Source organism: Neofelis nebulosa, chromosome 4, assembly GCF_028018385.1.
Source record: "Neofelis nebulosa isolate mNeoNeb1 chromosome 4, mNeoNeb1.pri, whole genome shotgun sequence".
NCBI lineage: Eukaryota > Metazoa > Chordata > Mammalia > Carnivora > Felidae > Neofelis > Neofelis nebulosa.
Window position 1 is genome coordinate 50656455 of NC_080785.1, and position 18016 is coordinate 50674470.

General features: G+C 48.6%; 1 long non-coding RNA gene and 1 other non-coding gene across 2 annotated transcripts; one reads left to right on the top strand and one right to left on the bottom strand.

Moving 5' to 3' along the window:
* Positions 1 to 1634: 1634 nt before the first annotated feature.
* On the top strand, positions 1635 to 9868 carry LOC131509219 (uncharacterized). Its single transcript, XR_009260373.1, has 3 exons — positions 1635 to 2193; positions 5595 to 9460; positions 9553 to 9868. It is a non-coding gene; the product is annotated as an uncharacterized LOC131509219 (long non-coding RNA).
* Positions 9869 to 14205: 4337 nt separating this feature from the next.
* On the bottom strand, positions 14206 to 14312 carry LOC131511184 (U6 spliceosomal RNA). The gene has a single exon (XR_009261388.1). It is a non-coding gene; the product is annotated as a U6 spliceosomal RNA (small nuclear RNA).
* Positions 14313 to 18016: the final 3704 nt, after the last annotated feature.

The window sequence follows — 18016 nt, forward strand, 5'->3', positions numbered from 1 at the left end:
CAAAACCATTTAGAAATGTATCCTGGAGGAGGCCTCCAGGTCTTGCCCTCTTTTAAGATGGGGATCAGAGGTGGGGCACCTGGGTGGCGCAGTCGGTTAAGCGTCCGACTTCAGCCAGGTCACCATCTCGCGGTCCGTGAGTTCGAGCCCCGCGTCAGGCTCTGGGCTGATGGCTCGGAGCCTGGACCCTGTTTCCGATTCTGTGTCTCCCTCTCTCTCTGCCCCTCCCCCGTTCATGCTCTGTCTCTCTCTGTCCCAAAAATAAATAAAAAACGTTGAAAAAAAAAATTAAAAAAAAAAAAAAAAAAAAAAAAAAGATGGGGATCAGAGGCTAGGTGGGGGGGATTGTGCAGGGGCCTGCAGGAAGGTTGGAGCCACCCTGAGGGGTTTGGGGTAGGAGAGCCTAACTGCCCTCCCCAAGCAGGGGGGAATTGTTTACAGGGTGTGAGTTCCAAAATATCAGGAAGATAATCACAGCAAGTGATTCTGGAGACCCTAAGAGACAAAATCCAGTCGCTCTTTGACCATGGCAATCCACCAAGGCCCTGAGCCTCTATCTGGAAACGGGCAGACTCACCAGAGTTATCCTCGCCTGCTTTAGCCTCTTGGGAGTCATGGCCCCTTCGCATATCTGGCAAACGTCTCCCCAGAAAAATGCACCGAAGCATTAAAGTTAGCCTTCAGCTTCTAAGATTCCTGCACCCACAATTGCCCCACCCCGACCACCAAACCCCAGGCACAATCACCAAATCCCTTTGTGGTTTTACCAGGGTGTTTTCCCTGACAAGGCAGCTGCCTCCCTCAAACTGTCCTCCAGATTGATTGGCCCAAGGGACAAAACCTGAGGGTATGGCCAGGCCTCTCCACACCGCATCTGGCCTCAGCATATTGGTCAAGCTTTGCACATGCTTCCATTCAAAACCTAGTCACTGGAGGTGCATGCTGGGAAAGAGAATGGCCAGGCTGGGGCTTGGCTTGGCCTAAGGAGCCGTGGGGGGGGGGGGGGGGGGTGATCTGCAGTGCAGGGAATTGGCGGATTATTATCATCAGGGAGTCCAGTTCACAAAGGGTTCCTTTTCCCTGGGGAGGGGCAGGGCGTGAGCAGGTTTTCAGTTTTTGTTTTTTTAATAGATTTTGTCCGGGCACAAATCCTTTCCAAGCCCTGTACTGCCCACAGGCCAGATAAGCCTGAAAACCCTGCCCCTTCCCCAGTAGTGTGCTTCCCACTCTCACCCCGGCTCAGGAAGAGGGAACCGGCCCATTGCGGTCCGGTCAGGGTGGTCCAACCAGGGGACCCGGGAGCCGGAGCCGGGTAGAGTCTTTACTCAATGGAATCGCTCTTCTACGACTCAATTAGCCCTAAATGGCCCTAATGCTCCCTCCCGGGGGCAGGTTTCTTTCCGTGAGTGATTCTGTGTGCTGCCTGACCGTGTGTCTGTCTCTCCTGTTTCCCGGGCCAAGGAGGCACCCCCTTCCTCTCTCCCCACTGGGCCTTGCCCGGCCAGGAGACGCGGTGGCGCCGGCCTGCAAACGGAGTAGTTGGTCTCCCAGTGTAGGGGGTAGGAGAACCGCCCCCAGGCGAGGAAGTCCAACCGGTTGGGCGGGCTAAGCCTCGCCCTCCAGCGAAATGGAAAAACCCTTGTGTGAAGAGTGCTGGGGACTGATTTTTATAAAGCCCTCTCCTGACCCGGACCAGTTCCATTCCTCCTACTGGAGCTTCGCAGAGCCCTGATGGGGTACAGTTCCTCGCGTTGTGCAGCGGCGAAACTGACTCTTAGAAAGGTTGAGGAACTTGCCCAGGGTCACACAGCTGGGGAGTGGTCGAGCTAGGATTTTAACCCAAGTCGTCCGGCCTCCAAAAGCCAGATTCTCTCCGACGTTAGCGCCGCGCCCCCAGGGCGGAGGACTGCGTTCCCTAACACCGCAGACACAAGGTGCCTTGGGTGTGATTGAAAGACGCGAACGCGGGCCACCCATCTCTGGCTGATGGGTGGCTGCGCTTGCAGCCCCCGCAGAGGCTGAGCGTCGGCGGGAGCCGCTCGGGCTGTTACCGTAAGTCTCAGAGGAGCGGGGCACAACGGGAAAGGTAACTAAGAGTAGGACGGGCCGGAGGGCGCCGCAACGTGGAGAGACTGCGTTCCCGGCTCTGAAGCCTGACCTTGAAGGAGTGAGGGTGCGCACGCGCCCGAGGCAGTGAGTTTCGGAGGGGAGGGTACTGGCTATTAGGGGGCTCGTTGTAGTGAGGGGAGAGCAGGACGGATGTCAGCCCAGAGGACAGGGTGTCACCCGCCCAGGACTGGATTGCGCGCACAGGCTGGGTCCGGACGAATCCCAGTCCTTTCTGCTCCCCCACAGGGCCGTGCCAGGTGCGGCCTGGAGCCCCCAGAGAGTCCCTTTCTGGCCTCGAGGCCGGTCGACCGCCCAATCCTGTCCCCACGGCCCCTTTCTGCGCCCTCCTCCCCTCCCCTTGCTGCGGCGGTGACAAAGCGCAGCTCCCGAATTGCTGTCTTGGTGCGCCCCCCACTGCCGACCGCCAGAGGCGGAAGTCGCGGTGCGTCCTCGCTGGCTGGGATCCCGCGACTCCACGAGGAGCAGGGACCCTCCCTGCTGCTCATCCCGGACAGCAGACTTCCGCTCCTTAGGGAGCCTCACCCCGCCCTAAGCGCCCGCTTTCTGAGCTTGACCCCAGGAAGAATGCGTGGCGGTTCGGGGCCCGGTAGCCTGGGCTTCTAGGGATAGGTAATCCACCTTGCGGGGGTGAGAGGCTGGAGGGAGCGAACAGTGCTCAGTACCTTCCCTCTTCCTTTGAAGGGGCAGTGGAACCCACCCCCAACCTGTCTAGCCTGGTAGAAGGCAGGCCCTGTGGGGGGAAATGCCTTATAGATTCCCCGGGTCAGCCAGTATGATCAATCATGCTCCCAACACTTGTGTCGACTCTATTTGTCGTGGCCACAAAGCCCAGACATTGGGGAGCCCCTGGGACCACCCCGTCTCCACAGTCCTCAAACGATTCCTTTTTTGAGTCTCACTTCGTTCTGAAGCCCATTTATAAACAGTATAGCTTCCTAGCACCTCTTCCCCTTTCCCTTTGGCAGTGTTTCTTGAAGTGTGGTCCCTGTGCCACCTGGGAACTTGTTAGAAATGTACATTCTCAGGGCGCCTGGGTGGCTCAGTCGGTTGGGCGACCGACTGCGGCTCAGGTCATTGATCTCACGGTTCCTGAGTTCGAGCCCCATGTCGGGCTCTGTGCTGACAGGTCAGAGTTCTGTGTCTCCCTCTCTCTCTGCCCCTCCCCTGCTAATACTCTGTCTCAAAAATGAATAAACGTTAAAAAAAGTTTTAGAAGTGTACATTCTCAGGCCCCACCGCAGTCTTATCAAATCAGAAACTCTGGAGCGGGGAACCTGCAGTCTCTTTTACCAAGACCTCCCAGTGATTCTGATGTACTCTGGTTTAAGACCCGCTGCCCTATGGATTCCATCACCCTGATTTCTAAGTTCCCATGATTCTCCATTACGCTTGGAAAGGCTCCCCCCCCCCCCAGTGTACCTTGTTTTTGTTTGTCTATGGCACAGAACTGTATGCCTCTTTTTATTCACATTTGTTCTTCCCGCTTTATCGTTTCACTTCCGTGGATCTCTTCTTCGTGCACTAACGTATCACCTAGTCGTGTCATTATCACCTAATGATGTCATCATTTAACTTAGCTTCTCACTCATCTTCGGGGTTCATCCACTGCCTAAGGACATGCCTCGCTTGTAGCAGACCAGAAACTGCTCTGTAACCGCAGCCACCGGAGCAGAGCGGGGAAAACTTGCCCTCCACAGAGATTTCCCTCACAAAAGGGAGTCAGAGGCCTCGAGATGTGATTGGCTTCCTGGCTGCAGAGTAGAGAAGAGCAGATATTCCAAGTTTGGGTACCCATCCTGCTAGAGAATGGAAAGAAGGGCCTTGGTGGGGATGAGGAAAGGTGAGGCACAGAAATCGATTTTTTATGGGTTGCCTCAAAGGCTTTGGGGAGGGACCCAGCCCCAGCTTGAGATACACAAGTATTTTTCTTTGTGGATGTCTCAAGATGGTGTCTTAGGCCTCTGTTGGTGGCTGGTTAAATGCAAGCAGTTTTAGGAGCCAAAAAGGCTCCATGAAGGAAGATGGAGAAAATAAGTCAAAGGTGGGTTAAATGCTAACTCAAGATCACATGGCCTGTTAGTGGCAGAGGTGCTATTTGAATTTTTAACATTTATTCATTTTTGAGAGACAGAGCATGAAGTGGGGGGCAGAGAGAGAAGGAGACACAGAATTTGAAGCAGGATCCAGGCTCTAAGCTGTCAGCCCAGAGCCCGATTTGGGGCTCGAACTCACAGACTGCAAGATTATGACCTGAGCTGAAGTCGGACACTTAACCGACTAAGCCACCTGGGAGCCCCGGAGGTGATATTTGAATCCCAGTAGTGGGATGCCAGACGCCTGGCTCCTGCTCACTGGATTCAGCCCCTGCCCGTGGAAGCTAACAGGTCATGACCTGTCATCTCAAAGGATTGATTTAATTTCCAAATGTAACTAAACTAGTCAAAGCCCTAGAATAATATTACAACGTCACCAGGCATTACTAATAGTAATATTAATAATAACTAACAGTTGGTCTTTTCCCACTCAGGTAACATTTTCACACCCACTGTCCTATTTGATAAAATAGTCCCATCTAATAGGAATAGGAATATTAATATCATCCCCACTTTACAGATGAGGAAGTCAAGATCCAGAGGGGTTAAGTTCCTCCCCCCAAATCACTCAGCTAATGAATGGCAAAGCAAGGAACACCGTTACTCCTTTGGCCATCTTTGTCTTTGTTTCTTATTTTTTCCTTCGGCTCATTCACAAACACTTTCATGCTTTCATGTATCATCATATTAGCCTGTGACACGTCCCCCTCAGTTTAGGCTGCTCCAAAGGACTTCTATGTCCAGCATTTTATTCGCTCCTCCGAAGGTCCCTAATGAGGCAGAAGAGGCCAGCGTTGTTCTTTCCAGTTTCCAGTTGAGGAAGCCAAGATTCCAAGAGTTCAGAGGGCTTGAGTAAGGTCACGGAGCCACAATAGGAATCAAAGTCTCAGACTTTTCACGGGCAAGAGTGAATTTTGTAGAGAATCCCACAGAATGAATGAATCATTCTTACTCCCTGTCCCGTCCTTAAAGCCTGACAATGCTAATGGATGCCCAAAGGAAAGGCTGACAATTATGAAAAACTACCAATTTACAAGTATTCAAAACCTAATGTGCTATCAGTGCAACTTAAAAAAAAATTTTTTTTAATGTTTATTTATTTTTGAGAGAGAGAGAGTGAGGGAGGGGCAGAGAGAGAGGGAGACACAGAATCCAAAGCAGGCTCCAGGCTCTGAGCTGTCAGCACAGAGCCCGAGGCGGGGCTTGAACTCAAAAACCGTGAGATCATGACCTGAGCCGAAGTCGGATGCTCAACCAACTGAGCCACCCAGGCGCCCCTGCAACTTTTTATTATAATAGACTTAAAGTTGTTTCATAACTTCCATTATTTGGCAATATGTCAACTTTGGAATGTTTTCCTAATTATTCTAGAGTCAGCCTTACTGTTCTTGGAAAGAATTAGAAGAGGAAAGAAAGGTCACTGCTTTAAAAATAGGCATGGAAAGAGCCAAAGGAACCCGGATCCAGGATGTAACTCTGCCCTGGTCTTCGGCCCTGAGGAAGGGGTCTGTACTTTCACAAGCGGCAACAGTCAGGCGATGATTTTCATCTTAAATACAGCCCATCAGCAACTGAAGAACCACATGACCTCCAAAAATTGACCAGTCTTCTTTGGATTCCTTCCTTCCATCACAGACCTCATTTTTCCCCCCGCATAGGCAGCGGAAAAAAGGAAAAGCTCATGTGCTCAGGCTCTAAGGTAAGAGCGTGACAGGCACACGTTCATTCATGTCTCACAGCAATCCCTGGAGGGGAGCATGGGTCTCCCCACTTTATGCGTGAGGAAACTGAGGCAGAGAGAGGTTAAGCAACTGGCCTGCAGTCCCACAGGCCTGAGGTAAACGAGAGCCAAAGGAAAACCCAGGCTTGTAAATATGCAGTTTAACTTCCAATAGCTATAAATCTACTTTCCCTAGGGATGTAAATTCTGAGATCTTATGATCCAGCAGGAAAGGAGCAGCAAGGAGCCGGTCTACAGTGCAGTGAGGCCTGGATTTTGAGTCCAGGAGGGAGAGAGACAGACCCCAGGGACCTTTGGGAAGGTAGAGGATAATCTATAGCTGCGATGAGAACAGAATCCATGGTGGAGGACTGCTCTCAAATTTTCCCAGCCAAGATTTCTGATACTTCAAAGACAGTTGGTGGCAAGGTAGGAGGATGTGCTTGGAAGACAGACAGACCTGAGCTTCAACCTCAACTCTGGCACTTACTGGCCGGTGACCTTGAGCGGACCAAAGCTTCAGGATGTCAGATCTAAGAAACAAGCCACCTGCCTCTCAGAGCAGATTTAAGGAGATACAAAATGGAAGAGGTCTTAGCACAGTGCCTGGCCTCCAGGGGGTCCTCGATGAGAGTAAATTCCCTGTTGTCTCCCCCTTGGTAATGCCCCTACTTCACCTCCTGTGTCTGTGATTCTCCTTTCTCAATACTGTACCCTTGGTGAGTGAGAACCAGCGGAGAATGTCAAGTGAAAGGGCATGGCCCAGCGAACCAATAATATGCTTGTGCCCCTCTCCCTGCATGGTGACTGACATTTCCCAGAAATAAATAACTGCATAGCATTCAGGCTTTCATGCATCTGTTGAAGTTCAACAAATATGGCGGTAACTCCATTCACTGGGATCTGGGATAGTGAGAAGAAAATCAAGACACGTCTCGTGTGCTAATGGAATTGTCCCTTCATGGTAGTTTAAAAGCATAGGCAGATGATCCATAAATAATAATAAACGTAGTGGCAATGTGGTATAATATAGAATAGGTAAGTGCACGGACTCAAGTTAGATTGCTTGGGTTCTACTCCGGCTGTGCCGCTCACCGTGCTAGCTGTGTGATGTTGAACAAGTCACTTAACTTCTTTAGGCCTCAGTTTCCTCCTTCGTAAAATGGGGCCATATGAGGTCAAAACGAGTTGGTACGAGTTAGTACCTATAAAGCACTTGAAAGCGTGCCTGGCATATAGTAAGCGTCAATAAACAGTACTGTTATTACGGTGGGGTGTTACTTCCCTGAATATGAGCCTAAGGGAGTTCTGTGAATCTGGAATGAAAAAGAAGAGGAGGAAGCAAGAGCCCTTTGCCTGGAGCAAGGATACCAGTGAGTGCAACCTGCCTTCGGGGTTTCACTACTGGCTCCACGATGAGTGGGCTTGGAGGAGTCACTGAACCTTCAGGAGCTCCTATTTACTCGCGTGTAAAATGGGTGTGAATAACAGCTGCCTTACCTTCTTCTCGTAGTTATTGCCCCAAATAGAGCCCAATTGCCTGTCAGTTTAGCTTTTGATCTTTGAACTCATAAAGGTTTTCTTCTGCTCATTACGGGGTACGCCCTCCGGGAGGAGCCACATTTTAAGCCATTACCTGCTCAGTCCTTAGTGACACATCAGCACTTTACCAGTATCCTAGGAATGGGTGAGAGGAGGGCTGGAGACACGACTGAGGACAGGAGGAGAGCAGGAGTTGAGAACACTTTCAAGACCCCTCACTCCCTGCACATGGTTAACTGAGAAGCATCCTGCCCGGTGCCTTACAGTAATGTCACTGGTTTAATCCCACAAGTCTTGTAAATTGCCAAAGGAGAATGGTCCCTGCCAGTCTCTTTTCTATTGTGAGGGAAGAGAGGAAGTTACGGTGGTGTGGGACTTTCTCCAGTATCTACGGGACGTGAATAGTGTAAGCAATGAAAGGAGGGCGCCATGTTGGGCAATTTTTAATGGGACTTTGGGAGATGGAGGGAATGCATTACAAAGAGTTCTCCTTTCTCCAGAGAGCTGACTTAAAGGCACAGCAAATTTGGAAAGCAATATTACCTGAATCCTCCTCACCAGCTTTTCCTCCCAGCTTCTTATTCCTATGCCCAGCAGAAGATTCTGATGCTATTAGTCTTCCTGGTGAAGGTTCCAGGAATCCCCAAAGGACACTTCGGTTTGACTCAATCTAAATAATATTTACTGTGATCCTACTGTGTGCCCCACCCTGAGCTAGTCACTTGGTAACAGAGTTACTGTGACAGAGACAGCCATCTGCCCTTCTTTCATGATGAAAGAGCATCCAGACTTCAGCCGTCCACGTGGCTTTCAGGTCTAAACACCACATTCTTCTATCTTTCTTGCAACTAGTAGATTTAGGACTAAATTCAGCAGACTAAATGTCAGCAGGAATGTCATATGGCAGCGTCCTTACGAAACAAACCTATATGGCGAATTATGTAACATCGTCACAGAACTTCAGGTTACACTAAACTTTTTTCCAGGCAGGTGGTGAACCAAAGAAAAAGTTGCTAAAGTACCACCAGCGAACTAATGATTTTTATGTATTATACCTTATGCCACCTATAAGAATTTGTTTTACCTGCGCAGTGATAGCATCTCAGTGAGATATTGTGGAGGGGTTGTGAAGAAGGCAAACGAGAAGTTTCCCGGGAGATAGAACGACGACGAACAAGCCTTTCTCAGAAGACCAGTTGCAAAAAACAGCCAACTCTTCTGATTCTATTCTGTTCGCAATTTGCTGCGAGACTTTAAGTGAGCTATGAAACATCTTGGACCTTATTAAAAGGGGGTGGTAATTTCACATAGAGTGGGTGTTGCTAAGCCTTCTTGATTTTAAATCCAAACTCAGCCTCTCTCACAAAAAAAAAAAAAAAAAAAAGTGTAGCTTTTGTAAGCTGTTCCCTTACTGCTGAGGAGGTAAAAGGATATGTCTGAAGAGCTATTGCAGTTATAAATAGATATTCCATATGCCAACTTAACATAAATGCCTCAAACTTTTATTTCCTTGATGGAGAAACATCAGGATCTCTGGCCTGTTTTACATGCTTTAGCCTTGGGTGGGAAATGCCCCGAAGTAAAATAAGAGGCCATTTCAGAAGTATTCCTCCTTTCCCACACCACTTATTATCTCTAACAACTCATTTTCCATCCACCGTGTTTCCCTGTACTGGTTTTATGGTAGGGGAGTCTCGGGCCCTCTGCTAGTCTAGCCAATTCTTTCTGGCTCCCCAGTGAAACATGGAGGACAAAGCTCAAAATTATGACAGGACTGGCCATGTGATGTGGCTGTTACTTTTCTGGTTTCCATCTACCCTGCAGGTGGCAAGTTTGAAGGTTTGGGGAAATTCCCTGACGGCTGAGATGCACCAATTTCCAATGGGACCAGATTAGCACATTCAACTATAATTGCCATCGTACTGGCAAGGTCAATTTTCAGGCTGTGCATGAGGATGAGAACAGCTACCCACAGGTCTGTAAAGTTTCATACACAAGAACCCAGCACCTGAAAACTGAAACTAAGATGCATGTCAGCCCCTATGGATTACTCTCTCCATTCCATAGATATAGATGGAGGCAAGAGATGTTTGGCTGGTCTGACCAATGACTACTAGGTCGAAAGCCCAAGAGCCCAGGTAAGAGTTACGTGCAACATCTATGGCCAATGGCTATACTGTATTAAGGCCCCAGGCAGCCCAGAAAATTGGCCAGTGGTTCAGGAAGGTGGGCTCTAGACCCGTTCTTGCCATCCCCTGGCTGGGTGACCTTGGATAAGTTGTTTCACTCTTATGAGCCCTCATCAGTGGATAGAGTACCAATCCTAGTTCCACCCCACACTGGGAGACCTTAGCCAACTCACAGCCTGGAGTATCAGAGGAAGCTAAAGGGATTTCTTTTCTTTTCTTTTCTTTTCTTTTCTTTTCTTTTCTTTTTTAATGTTTTATTTATTTTTGAGAGAGAGGGAAACAGAGAATCCCAAGCAGGCTCCATGTCAGCACAGAGCCTGACATGGGGCTTGAACTCATGAACCCTGAGATCATGACCTGAGCCGAAGTCAGATGCCTACCATCTGAGACACCCAGGCACCCCAAGGGATTTGTTTTCTAGGGTGTCCCCATTATGGTATTCTGCGACTCCACCAAGGACACACACTGATGCCTATGGGGGCAGCCTGGTAGTAGTGACGAGAAAGATGTCCTTGATCATGTTAGGAAATGGAGAAGACTGGATGACAGATTCTCAGCTCCAGAACTGATTGTGTTGCCAGATACTTCGTTTTCAAATGGTGTCACATGTTGGCAACTAATGTGAATTGTTATAAAATTCTGTCTTGGCCAATGACTCGAGTCCAGAAGTGGCCTACTAGGTCAATTGTGGAGTCTTCTGCAGCCCACTGACCCGAGGAAGAGTCAAACTAGGTGGGGACCTGGTAGGGGGGAGTGGTGGATGCAGTGTCCCCTACTTGGAGAACACAGATGATCCCTGGCCAGAGGTGGGCTGGCGAGTCCGAACGGCACCGCACCGCGCTGCCGCTCCTACCCCAGCTGCAGTTTCCCCAGCGCACCTGAAACGGCCTAGGTCGGCCGGTGGCCGGGGGACCGGGGCTGGGGGCGGGGGGAGTGCTGGGGAGGGGTATTTTCCTCTACCAGAGGCGGGGCCTTATTCTCCACCCAAAGATGCGCCTGCCGGTCGCAGGCAGAAAAGGAATGTGTTGTGGGCAGGCACTGAACCATCGCGGTGTCAGGCGTCGGCTGTGGGTCCCCTGCCTCGTGGGTGCAGCCAAACCCGAGACGCCGAGACGCGCGGGGATGCACTTTGCAAACACCAATGCGGGCAGGTGCGGGGTGGCGCCGCGCGCGCGCGAGCGGGGCGGCTCCCGGCGGCTCCGGCGGTTCCGGCAGCGCGCGCGGCCCAACCTGCCCAGAAACCCCAGAGCGCGCCGCTGGCGGGCGACTGGCGGGCGACTGGCGGGCGACTCGCGTCGCGGGCGTGACGGTGGCAGGGCGGGCGGGGGGCCTGCGTGCAGCCGGGAAATGCCCTGAAACGAACGGTGCGTATTTGTTGGGAGGAAATTCGATCCTTGAGCCCTTTCCTGCCTGGGCTTAAAAATGGATTCTCCATCTGCTGTGAAAGCCTCGGGCTCCGGGCGGCGGTATCCGGCTCCTGGGAGTCCTGGGGGGCCCTCGCTCCACCTGCCACTCGGCTCTGACACACATTAGCGCTCGCTGACGTTGGTGTCCCTTTCAAAGCCCCCCTCACCTATTCCAGCCAAGCCCAGAGGAGGTGATGCTCTGTCAAGTTCAAAGAAAGAAGCCAGTTTTCTGTATAATCCAGAGTTCTGTTTGTCCAAAAGAACTTTGAAGATGGAAAAACAAACAAAAAACAGACAAAACCTCTTCGGAGGCAATTTTGCCATTTATGAATTTACAGGTGTTATTTCGTTTGTCCCCTCAATCTCACGTTTGGAATTTTTTCCTACGCGATGCACTAAAAAAATGTTTACTACATCATTTTTGTGATGATGAAAAAGTGGGAACAACCCACCTGTTCATCAATATATAGAGATAAAATGGTTGAATATATAGTGCGTTTACATACCCAGAAATACTCTATAGAAGAGATCTGTGTTCACAGGCAAATGAGTCTAAGCTTATGTTAAATGAAAAAAAGTAAGTTATGAAAGTAAATATGGTATGATTCCACATTCATTAAAATGCAGAAAGAGATTGTAAGTAAATGTCTACAGCTCACTTGGATATGATTAATGACTTCTTATTTCATAGATGGTTATATAGGATCTATATATATATATATATATATATATATATATATATATATATTTGGAGAAATATATACCCAACTGTTATGGCTTATCTTTGGGGTGATCCTGAGAGGGAGGTATGTGGAACATTAACTTCCCATATTATATATTTAAATGAAAGTTTGATTTCTTTTAAAATAAGCATGCATTAGTTTTGTATTTCCCACATACTGAAAACAATAAAGATTTTTAAAAATCATACCCCTTCCCACACTCAGACTACCAGATTGTTATCACTTGTCCAGTCCTGCCTGATCTTTTCATTACTATGTTAACTTTCCCTTCAACCTCCTCTCATCCCTGTACAGCATCCAAGAGACTTGAATTCCTTTCATTTCAACTTACAAATTGCCTGTTTCATGTGTGCAGTTTTTAAAATCTTTTAAATTGAAAGAAGTGAGACTATTACTTCCACTTTAGCTACCCGTACTTTTCAAACAACAAGATTAGGTGTGGGTTTGTTTTTTTTTTGGTTTTCGTTTGTTTGTTTGTTTGTTTGCCCTTGAAAGCATTGCAGTTGTGAATCCATTACTTCTCAAGTTCTGTGTGGATATGGCACATATTCTCTCTCAATGCAGCCAACCATGAGAGATCTTTAAAACACAGTTCTTGTTTCTATTTAATCCAGAAAAGTGTTATCCTCTGTGGAGGAAATACCACTGAAAAGTTGAGCGGGGGAGGGGGGGGGCACCTGGGTGGCTCAGTCGGTTGAGCATCCGACTTTGGCTCAGGTCATGATCTCACAGTTTGGGTAGTGGGTTCCAGCCCAAGTCGGGCTGTGTGCTAACAGCTCAGAGCCTGGAGCCTGCTTCAAATTCTGTGTCTCCCTCTCTCTCTGCACCTCCCCCCCACACTCTGTCTCTCTCTCTCTCTCAAAAATAAATAAACATTAAACAATTTTTAAAAAAGAGAAGAAAAGAAGAGTTGAGCAGGATTTGACAGGACAGGAATTGGAGTGGGAAGGGCACTGTTGGTTGAAGGAGGGACACCGTGAGAGGCTGGGAGAGGGGAATGTGACCATGGGCTGGATTCTGGGATTGTTTAGTCTGAATGTTGTCTCAGAAACATGAGCTCAATTCATACTATGGGAAACAAGTACAGCCACACTTTAAACATGCAGAAATAAAGGAGTTGTCAGGCCTTTTTAAATATTCATCTAAAAAAAATGGCACCCAGCAGCATTAAACTGAGAGGGTCCACTCCCACCAACATGTGTGATATGGTTCTTATTTACATAAGATTTATTTACATAAATCAACATCATATTTCCTTAGGCAAAGGTCTCAGAATATTCCAGAATCACACACACACCCCTCAACTTTTGCTCAGAACCCTGATGTCCTTCTCCTCCCTTTCATATGCACTAAAAGCATCATTGTAAAATGCAGGTGTTCTGGAACAAACTACCTGGGTTCTGATCTTGACTGCCATATATTAGCTTATGACTTTGGTCAAGTTATTTAACTCTTATGTGTTTCAAGTTTATGACCCCTGAAATGGGGATAATAATACTCATTTTATAATATGTTATGCAGTGTAAACAAGATGATGTGTATACAGCTTTTAGAACAGTAAGCTTTTTAGAATACTAAGAAAGCTGTAGAATATAAAGCTTGTTCTTTTTATTTATTTATTATTTTAAGTTGGCTCCATGCCCCATGTGGGGCTCGAACTCACAACCCTGATATCAAGAGTTGTAGGCTCCACTGAGGCAGCCAGCCACCCCAAGAATATAAATCCTTTTATAATACTAAAAGTTGAATAACAGTCTCAATTACTTTTTTACACACACCCCCAAAAGCTTATTCTTCCTCATTCTCCCTTAAGATACTGCCATCTCTACATTCTCCAAATTGTCTTTGTCCCATCCCTTTTTCATGAAGATTCTAACAGTAGCTCCACCCCCCCCACCCACCCCCCACCCCCTTTGCCTTCTCTCTTCTACCCAGTGGGAGGCAAAGACTGGGCCATAGTCTAAAGAACATCTCATTGAATACCTGGAGTCTGTTCTTCCCTTCTTCTGTGACAGTTTCTGAGTTTTTAAAACAACTTTATTCACACATATTTTATATATCATAAAACTCACAGGGCTCCTGGGTAGCTCAGTCGGTTAAGTGTCTGAATTTGATTCAGGTCATGATCTCACGGTGTGTGAGTTCGAGCCCCACGTCAGGCTCTATGCTGACAGCTCAGAGCCTGGAGGCTGCTTCGGATTCTGTGTCTCCTCTGCCCCTCCTCTCTCTCTCTCTCTCTCTCAAATATAAATAAACATTAAAAAGTTAAAAAAAAACTCTTCAAAAAAAACCTCGCTCATTTTAGGTGTACAAATCAGTGATTTTTAGTTACTTTACCTAGTGATGCAATCATCAAAATAAATCCTTTTTTTTTTTTTTTTTTTTAATACAGAACATGTCATGAATTTGCACATCATCCTTGTGCAGGGGCCATGCTAATCTTCTCTCTTCCATTCCAATTTTAGTATATGTGCTGCCAAAGCGAGCACAAAATAAATCAGTTTTAGATCATTTGTATACCCCCCCCACCATAGGATCTCTTATGCCCTTTTACAGTTAATCTCCCTTCCCACCTCCAGCTTGAGGCAATCATAAATCTGCTGTTTGTTTTTATAAATTTGCCCTTTCTGGGCATTGTAGATACATGGAATCATGCGATAGGTGGTCTCTCATGTCTAACTTCTTTTACTCAGCATAATTTTTCAGATTTATCCATGATACAGCATATATTAGTAGTTCACTACTTTCTGTCAGCCGTCAAGTCAGAATGACTTCTGCCATGTCTGCAAGAATTAGATTACATGAACATATTGGTAATATATAATTAAACCTAACTATTATTACACCTGCAATGCTCTAAGCACTGGCTAAGTGCTTTATTTGCATCATAGAATTTAAACTTCACAACAGCCTATGGGCTAACTAGATGATACTCTCATATACATTTTTAAGTCAAGGACACAAGTATAGAAATGTGAACAAGAGTTGCCTGAGGTCACAAAGCAAGTGAGTGGCGGGGGGCGGGGGGGGGGACTCAAATCTAAGTCTGTGTGACTCTAGGGCCAAAGCCAAAGTCACCGTCAAAATTAACGAAGGGTTTTGGGTTCCATACCCGTCCATCGTCACAGAAACAGAACCCAGGGAAAGCATTCACGTTAAAGTCCACCAAACAGTTGGAGAAATGGTCTGCTTTGTCAACTGTAAATCCCCACTTGTATGTAAGGAACTGTTACCCCATCATTTTCTCCATACCGGATGCTGCTCCTGTTCTGGGGACATCTGACTCCTTTGGGAAAGAGCTGGTGTCATGAAGGACGCAGTTCTATAGATAGAGATTTCTAACGTTTGAAGAGATTTTCCTGGGCACTGTCCTAAGGCATCCCCAGGCCAGGCAGCTCAGGAAAACAGTTTGGACCTTCCCCCATCACCCCGTCTGGCAGGAAATGAACATGTAGGGAAAAAACCCCTTAAGATCCGTGCCTCCCACTGTTAACAGTTTGTAGGTTGGAACTCATGGCCGCGCATGGTAACAATGAAGGTGGGCCATTCTAATCTACCATCCCGTGGAAACTGAGGTTCTGCTCAGTAGGAAGATTCTGCTGCTACAGGCAGAAACACTCTTTTCTGAGGATTTCTAAAGAAGCCTCCAGTTCTTATTTAAAGTCATAGAAACTCTGTGAGGTTTTGTGATGAATCCCAGGCCCCACATGTATGAGGAGCCTCAGACTGGAGACATTCACTTTCAAACATGTGTTGTTATTATTATAAATTCATGAATAACATTGGTTTTAGTAATAATAAATACTGCAATAAGTCATGCTTCCAATCTGTCCTAGTATTTCTGAATAATATTTAACCACCCTCACTAGTCGCAGAAGGGTCCTCAGAGGGAAAGGTCTTATTCCACCAAGGGACCCCAGGGATCACAGGAGGTGCCTACGTGGTCTGGGAAGGGGTGGGCGTGAGGACCCAGGTTTTCAGTCCCTTGAAAAGATCCAGGAAAAGCAAGCACTCCCACAAGTCCTGTTCTGGCTCAACAGCAACTAACTTAGGTAATGGAACCTCTTATTAATAGCACTCCACTGGTCGGGTACAATGCCCTTCCGGCATCATTTATTTGTTGAATGAGAAGAACAATTTGTGGCTGTTTGATGTCAGGGTAGCGGCTCCCCTTGGCGGGGTAGTGAGATCCTGTGTTCTGCTTCTTGAGCTGTTGCTGATTTCGCAGGTGTGTTCACTTTGTGATATTTTGTGGATTTTAGCCACTTCGGGGTACATAATATTACAACAAAACTTATCCAAAAAGACACGAATAAAGAGAAATATTTTAGAATGAAAGAGCCTAGAAATATTTTAGAATGAAGAGGCGGAGCCTGTCAAGTAGTAGGTGGATATCACATGACTGTTTATCGAATGAATGATCTCATTCGATCCGATCGCGTGGGGCAAGCAAACGCCTAGAGTACTGTTACTGTTGTCACTATTAACCTTTCTTAGCAGATTACAAGTTCACGCCTCTGCTCCGGTCCCGCGGTTGGTTAAGTCGCAGAGCCCGGAGCCTCCGTTCTTCTCCGGAGCAGAACAGGAAGAGAAGAGGGTGGGTCACTGCCCCATTTCGACTTGGCCGCCACGCGGGCTGCCGAGGCCCTGGGCGAGGAGGCCGAGGAGGCCGGGCGGGCCGAGCGAGCTCCGGGGACGCGATCGGCCCGGAGGAGGCCTCGCCACGCCTCCTCCCGGCTCGCGGGGTCCCCGCCGCCGTCTCTGGGGGCTTCAGGTTCATTCTCGCGGTCGCTTGCCCGGCCCCGCCTGTCCTCCCGGCAGGGTCCGTCCATCCGTCCACCGGTGTCTTCACTGTCTCCCGCCGACCTTCACACTCTAGTCCCTCCCCTACCCTGAGCAACGGTGCCGCGGGACCTACCCTGGAAAAAGCACCCAATTTACCATCGCTCCTGGATATCTTCCCCAGCTGGAGATGGCGGCGGGAGGAAGCACAGAACTGTGAGAACAATACAGCCTTTTCTCACGCGGACCACAAAGAAAGCCTCCCACCCCGGGCTCCCCGTTACCTGGACTTAAGGCACAAGCTCGCCTGCGGACCTGGCACAGAGTAACCGATCGATCGAGTCGCACAGATCCTGGCCTCTGCCACCCAGCTGTGGGACCTCGCAGAAGTCACTCATTCTATGCCTCGGTTTCCTCACCTGCAAAATTAGAATAACAACAATGCCCAACCCATAGGGGTGTTGTGAGGGCTGAATGAGAGAGGCTTTGCAAAGCACAGCATCCAACATAGTGGGTGCTGGACAATACTTCCCTTACCTTCCCCTCCCCTTCAGCCAAACTATGTTCCCAACGTTTCTCTCGCATCTCCCGCGGAGAAAATCCCTCGCTCTGCCCGCCGGGGTCAGGGACATCCTGTGGGACCAGGACGAGTACCTCAGCTTCCTTGCTGTCTGCCCCCACGGGACCCCCACGCTGGAGCATGCTGTTCATACTGATCCATCCCTGGGTTCTCATCTCCGCCCCCAATGCCATCACTCAGTTGTGCCACCCCACCGTTCTGTCACACACAGACCCACACGAGCACGCAATTCCAGACTGTTAATGCTGCTGAGGGTAAGTACCGCCTCGCTCCTGTTAAATGCCAAGTGCTGCCTAGCACGGGGCCTTGCTGGCTCAATAAATGTCTGTTCCCAGGCAGTAGGTGCAGAAGGTCTCTCCACCTCCAGCCTCCCCCTTCCAACCCCCCCCTACTGCCCCTCCCCCCATTCCTGCAGCTGCTGGTGCTAAAGACTAAGCCTCCACCCCCTCCCCCCAACTCAGAAGCCATATTCACCCTAGCCGTGGTGACAGGTTGATGACTCCTATAACAGGCCCCTTTCCTCCTCTGGGGGGTTCCTGCCTGCATGGAGTCTGGTGGAGGGGCCACCAGCAGGGCCGGAAACCTGGGGAGAACGTCTCTGGCTGCCACTGATTTCTGTTACTAGACTTGATGTTTTTCTACAATTACAACCTTCCCTCCTTCATTATGTCTCCTGTGTTCCCGAGGTAGTAAATACTGGGGTTATGCATTACACTACCCATAACTTACTTTCAATACTCAGAGGAGGCTTCTATTAATTGACCCACTGTTGACAGAGAATCTGGCTCTGAAGTTCAGAGTGAGGCTTCTAGAGCGATGGCTATCCGCTGA